The following is a 5,679-nucleotide window of genomic DNA, read 5'->3' on the forward strand; positions in this document are numbered from 1 at the left end:
CAGCGTATTTCAATTTCCCCTTATGTTTTAACTTTATAAATGAAATAGTTTGAAACGTAGACCATGAAAAACAAAGAATAAATATGTTTCCGAATAAATTATCGTACCATTCGGTTTCTGATATCCAAATATCGCACATTTACATTCCCATTCGTAAAAAAACTGCTATACTCTAAATTTATATAAGCTTGTCTAGTTATTGAATATGAATTTAAAATAAATAAACCATCAGTTGAAAGTAATGTGACACAAAGATGATCTTTTCAAATGAATTTATATTTATGAAACCTGTACGTGTTAATTTACAAATGTGTTAAATTGTGCTTACCAGAATAGCGCCAAAGCTCAAGTTTGAAAGATTTGTTTTTGTTTTCAACGCTATCTAAGTAATAATCATGAAATGAAAACCATAACACCTAAATACCATACATGGTAGTGCTACGTCGTTGATTCACAATCTCCCTTTTTGAATTTTGAACCATCATATCAGATTTTATTTACCACATTTATTACAATTTGCAGTACTACAAATTTTTAAAGACCTAAAACACAGAGATTCCTTGTACTGCACACTGTATAACTTCTCGAAAATGGAATTGACTACTTATTTCGATAGTTTTGTTTTGAGTATTAAATTTAAAACTGTCTTCTTCAATACAATTTTTAACTATTTTTTTTTTATTTAGGTCTTCCTATACATTTGATTCTAATGCTGTTTCTGATGAGTGGTTACTCCTTGAAACGCGATATATATGAGGGGTTTATTTGTATTCAATAATCTCTGGGTCTTTGCCGTTGTTAGCGGACCAAAGGCCCCTGAGAGTATTCACCATCCCAAAAGTCAGACTTTTCTGACCCCGAATTATATAAGATTTTATTAACCATATTTATCAAAATTTACGAAAAGCTAGGAGCATGGACCAGATGTACCGATAGGGTAAGCGTCCTCTGCTTTTCTAGAAACACCCGCTGAGTTGCTCATAAAAGTCAAATTCGGGTTAGACGTAGAAAAAATAGAGGGACCTCTTTTTGGATTTACATTCAAAGGTAGAATTGTCAGTTCTAATATTATATTAGAAAACAAACGATTAAACAAACATACAAAAATAAAACAAAATGCCATAGACAAAACTAAACATAACTAAACAAAACAAAACACAAACAAACAAACAAAATAAAAACAAATCATGTGACTTTGAGGTAATTCAAACTCTCTAATTCGACGTCATTTTCATTATCCACAAATCAGACAATAAAAATTAATAATGAAATCTCAGTTTCATATCTATGATATATTAGACATACCTGTTTTAGTTTTGTAGCATTGCTAAGTATCAATCTGTGTAAGAATCAGGCAGTGGATGAAACATGATATGAACAAACCCGTCGTTTTGAAAGTGCTGTTTGAATTTGACTATTTGCACCATCAGAATAAAGAAAGAAAGATTCTTCATATCATTTTGGTGAATTGAGTTACAATTTTACTGAAATGCACAGAAAATGAAATTTTCGAAGGCAGATAACTCCGTCAAAAATCTATTTTTTTCATACATTCTATTGAAAAATTTCTGAAAAAATTCCAGTGATGCATAGATCAAATAGCAGTATTTTCAAACAGAAATCATTTGTGAAATAGCATTGTCAGATCGGGGGGTTTTTGACATGCATGTTTCTGATTTCCCCCATTTTGTCTGATTCTTATAAAAAAAACAAAATAATTTAAGAAAATGCTAACCGACCGTTGTGTACAAAATTAAGATGAAGAAAACAGAGTTTATTAACGTATCCATGACAAAGAAATATCAATGAAAACTTTGTACTATATGGAAGATATATATGTTGCTTTCGTGTACCAGTCCATATTTAAATACTGCACATACCTAAGTGACTCATAATGTAGAAAACACCACCGAACAAACGATGTTTTTAGGTCTACATATACGACTTTACCTTCCGGTAACGATACTTCTTCCGGCATAAAAGCCTGTGTTATGTAGAAAACCATACATTAATCTCCCATCTTGCCTGATTATTACAGAGACTTACACTAAATACGAACACCTTCGTGTTTTTTGGCAGTTTTTCGAATATTGATTTTGTCCTGTTCATTTTTTTGTAAACAAGGAATAATCGTGTTGATAATAACGGTACAGTCATCGCTTACTTTCATGTTCATTGCCTGAATATAGCTGCAATATTGCTGCTCGGGCTTTAAACCCCATCAATCAATCAATCAATCGCTTAATTTCGTGCTTAAGATTTAATTGTTAACTATCAACTGTATATAAACTGTATGTTTTTATTCCCGATGTATAACTTTAAATAGCGATTGATTTTATTTTCTCAACAATTCAGAAAATTACATATTATCACATGTATATATTATATTAGAAATTTAATGCTGCTGTAACAACTTGTACGATACTTTAAAGTTTAAGCAAGGCTTTGTGCGTTACTGTTGTCTGTCGTTTTATTATAAGTAACTATTAGAAATAAATTTCATGGTCTTTGTTTAGTACAATTTGGGTAATATATTTAAGAATAACTACAAGTTTATTTTCATGTATGATCTATTAACGGAAAGAAATATATATGCTGAAAATACCACGACGTCAGCAACATGTTTGAATTTTATGCCTTTAAGTAGCTTTATGAAACGATACAAAAATAGCTCAATAAAAACTAATTCCATGTGATGTGGTGTATTGTCATTTAAATGACAATTATTGACAAACTATCAATATTTACTACCTATTCCATACAAATACTTTACAATTGTCGTAAATTTGTGCCTAGAATAACCATTTTATTGCTTTTAATTCGTAATTGCTAGAATCTATTCAAAGCAGCATTTAAATACAGACTCGAATTAGCTCGTCTTCATTCGGGAATTCGGAAGCAAAAAGTACTCGGTAGGCTTTTTTGTTATTAACATTAGCGCCATGATGAAGTTGATGCTGACCATAGTTGTAGTTACCACGTTGTGTAAATTTATCACGGTAAGAAAATTAATTACTATGAATCTTTTATGATATTGACACATCCTACAGACTCTGGTTTTAACAGATTTAGACGATAAGATCTGCTCAGTTCTTTTAATTTTTGAGTTATAGACAACTTGCGGATTTTCTGGTATATAACGTTTAAGGATTAGATTAAGTCAAGTCTCATATTTCTTTTTTATTGTACAGTGTAGTCTGTCTTACTCGAACTCTGAATAATTCGTATATGTGCCATGACCATATACTTTAAACGGTCCCTTTAAGAAGGTAGACATAGGTTAAGGGACACAACTCCTACAAATGACTGGCCATGGAACATTTTTATTCAGCATTTTACATCAATCTCATGTAAGCGTCAAAGTAATTTGGATTAATTTAATTTTTTTTATATGAAAGCCTTATAGGCTCTGGTGAGATTTAATATTTTGCAAATATATCATTGATTTCAAGAGTTATGTCCCTTATCCTAGCCTAGGTCTACCTCCTTAAATGCACAATAGATGTGTTCGTTTACCATGCATTTGGTGAGCGCTCAGTGTCCGTTTAGGTATTGTGCGTGTGGGATTCTTTACGTCTCAAAGAGTGCAACAATGTTTTCTCTTTCTTACTTCATTTATTGTTTTTATACAGGGTGATATTGTCGGAGACTGCCCAGCTCCCCCACAAAAGGAATCTGCAGAGTACTGCGCCAGAAATGCAGGAATTCCCTCGTGTTCAACTGATGTGAATTGTAGACGTCATAGTAAGTAAATTTAATTTTATGACTATTTGTATGACAGCCTAAACTGTGAATACAAAATACTGTGACTACCGTATTCAAAAATATAGACAATAATAGTGTCTTGACTTCACATAAAAGGAATAAAGGGATGAGTCGAAGAAGCGGGGTAACTGCTAGGCTCCGTTTCGTCGACTCATCCTTTAATTCCTTTTATGTGAAGTCAAGACATTATTTTTCAGTTAATACTACAATAAAAATCATGACCGGAAAATGTTATTCCCAATACGAATTCTATAACGAGTTCCCTGTGTGGCGCCTCCCGTATGGGCAGAACAATGTAGAGGACGGGACCGGTGTAAATTTGTTAATCTATTCTTGACCGAATGGAGTGCGACAGATAGTGCTACTTATTTACAAATAACTGACTCAATCTGCAACAAAGATGCATGTATGTATTATAACAAATAATAACAAGTAATAAAATTATTTTGCTTTAGACCCAAAATATTGTCCCAGTGCGTCCTCGCTTCAATGCTTGGCTGGTTTTATTAAGTGTGTCACATTGTGTATTCAATCACAGTCAATGGCGGTCGGACATGTAAACATTCAAGCAGTGGGCGTGGCTTAAAGTGATAATAAAGCCTTATGAATAAGCAGTCAATATATGTTACTTGCGCAAATAGGGAGATTTCAGATTTAAATAGTGTGCCACTAGCGTATTTAATAATTGTGTCACTTGTGTGTCTATAGACAGAGTTGGCGTTCGGGTGTCTCGTTTTGACTTTGAAGTTGGTTCGGGTAAAACAGGTGTTTCGGTTTACACAAGTTAAACATTAAATTGAAAAGAGCGTGACTGATTGTAACATGTTTTGGGTTATTTATAGCTCGGTTTTAACAGGTTTTACAGTATAAAGAATTATATATGCAATCAATATTCTCACCAATTTCTATTTAGTTTACGTTTTTTTTTCTTTTTCTTTTTTTTCAGTGATAAGTAAATATACTCCCAAAAGAGTCAAATTATCTGAACTACAACACAAACCCAAGTATTATAGATTGCCTCTTGAAAATTAAAAAAAATGATTCATAGGAACTGCAATTATCTTTATTGTGTCTTTTTTCATTTATACCCGTCAACCATATTTATATTTCGTCAGAAATTATGAATAACAACGAGCAGTTTTAAATACTTTCAACCTGCTCGTCCGACGGTATCGTTCTCGATTTGAGTTGGGGGGAGGTCGTGTGTTTGATCCACGCCCGACTCACACAAAATACTTTAAAATCGGTTGTCACTACTTCCCCGCAAATAACGCGGTTATAAAGGGAATATCGTAACGACTAGTTGCCTCGGAGTCAGAATATCACAGTTAGTAAATAAATAACATTTAATCAGATCAATCATTGCTACATGTATGCGATGTAAAACACTTTGTTTATTTTAAACAGATCTGAAATGCTGTCCAACTGGGGTCTGTCATGTTCTAAATTGTGTCAGTCCTGTAAGTATGTACTAAAAGATTAAAGGGTAATATAAACAGACTAAGAGATACAGGTCTTAGAATCTGCATTCGTAAAAAAAGCCTTGCTCATCATATGGTTTCATTTGATATAAAACATGGCAGCGTAATTTTTTTCTTTTTAAATAAATATAAATAAATCAATAAACTTTAAAGAATGACATTTAGTCTGTTCGTACCAGATTTAGTAGTTTACATTGTATTGTATGTGAGTTTCAGCAGATTTTTTAAAATTCCACGAAAGTCTTATTTCATGGTATGACAATGCCAAGAAAATGACGAATATAGGACCCAAAGAACAATAATTTCCCATCATTATATGAACCTGATTATTTTATTTTGATCACATGTTGTAGATACCAGCATGATTCTGAAGAAGATAATGCCGTCGCCATGATGCAGCTGATGCTTCAAATAAAAAAAATACATTAATGTT

General features: G+C 32.5%; 1 long non-coding RNA gene across 1 annotated transcript; it reads left to right on the plus strand.

The window, feature by feature from the left end:
* Nucleotides 1–2,844: 2,844 nt before the first annotated feature.
* Nucleotides 2,845–5,679, plus strand: LOC148606672 (uncharacterized). The gene is made up of 4 exons (XR_015915308.1): nucleotides 2,845–2,999; nucleotides 3,633–3,744; nucleotides 5,173–5,225; nucleotides 5,600–5,679. It is a non-coding gene; the product is annotated as an uncharacterized LOC148606672 (long non-coding RNA).

This window comes from Perna viridis, chromosome 9 (assembly GCF_037379345.1).
Source record: "Perna viridis isolate PV_CMFRI_1.1 ecotype Kerala chromosome 9, ASM3737934v1, whole genome shotgun sequence".
In the NCBI taxonomy this organism is placed as follows: domain Eukaryota; kingdom Metazoa; phylum Mollusca; class Bivalvia; order Mytilida; family Mytilidae; genus Perna; species Perna viridis.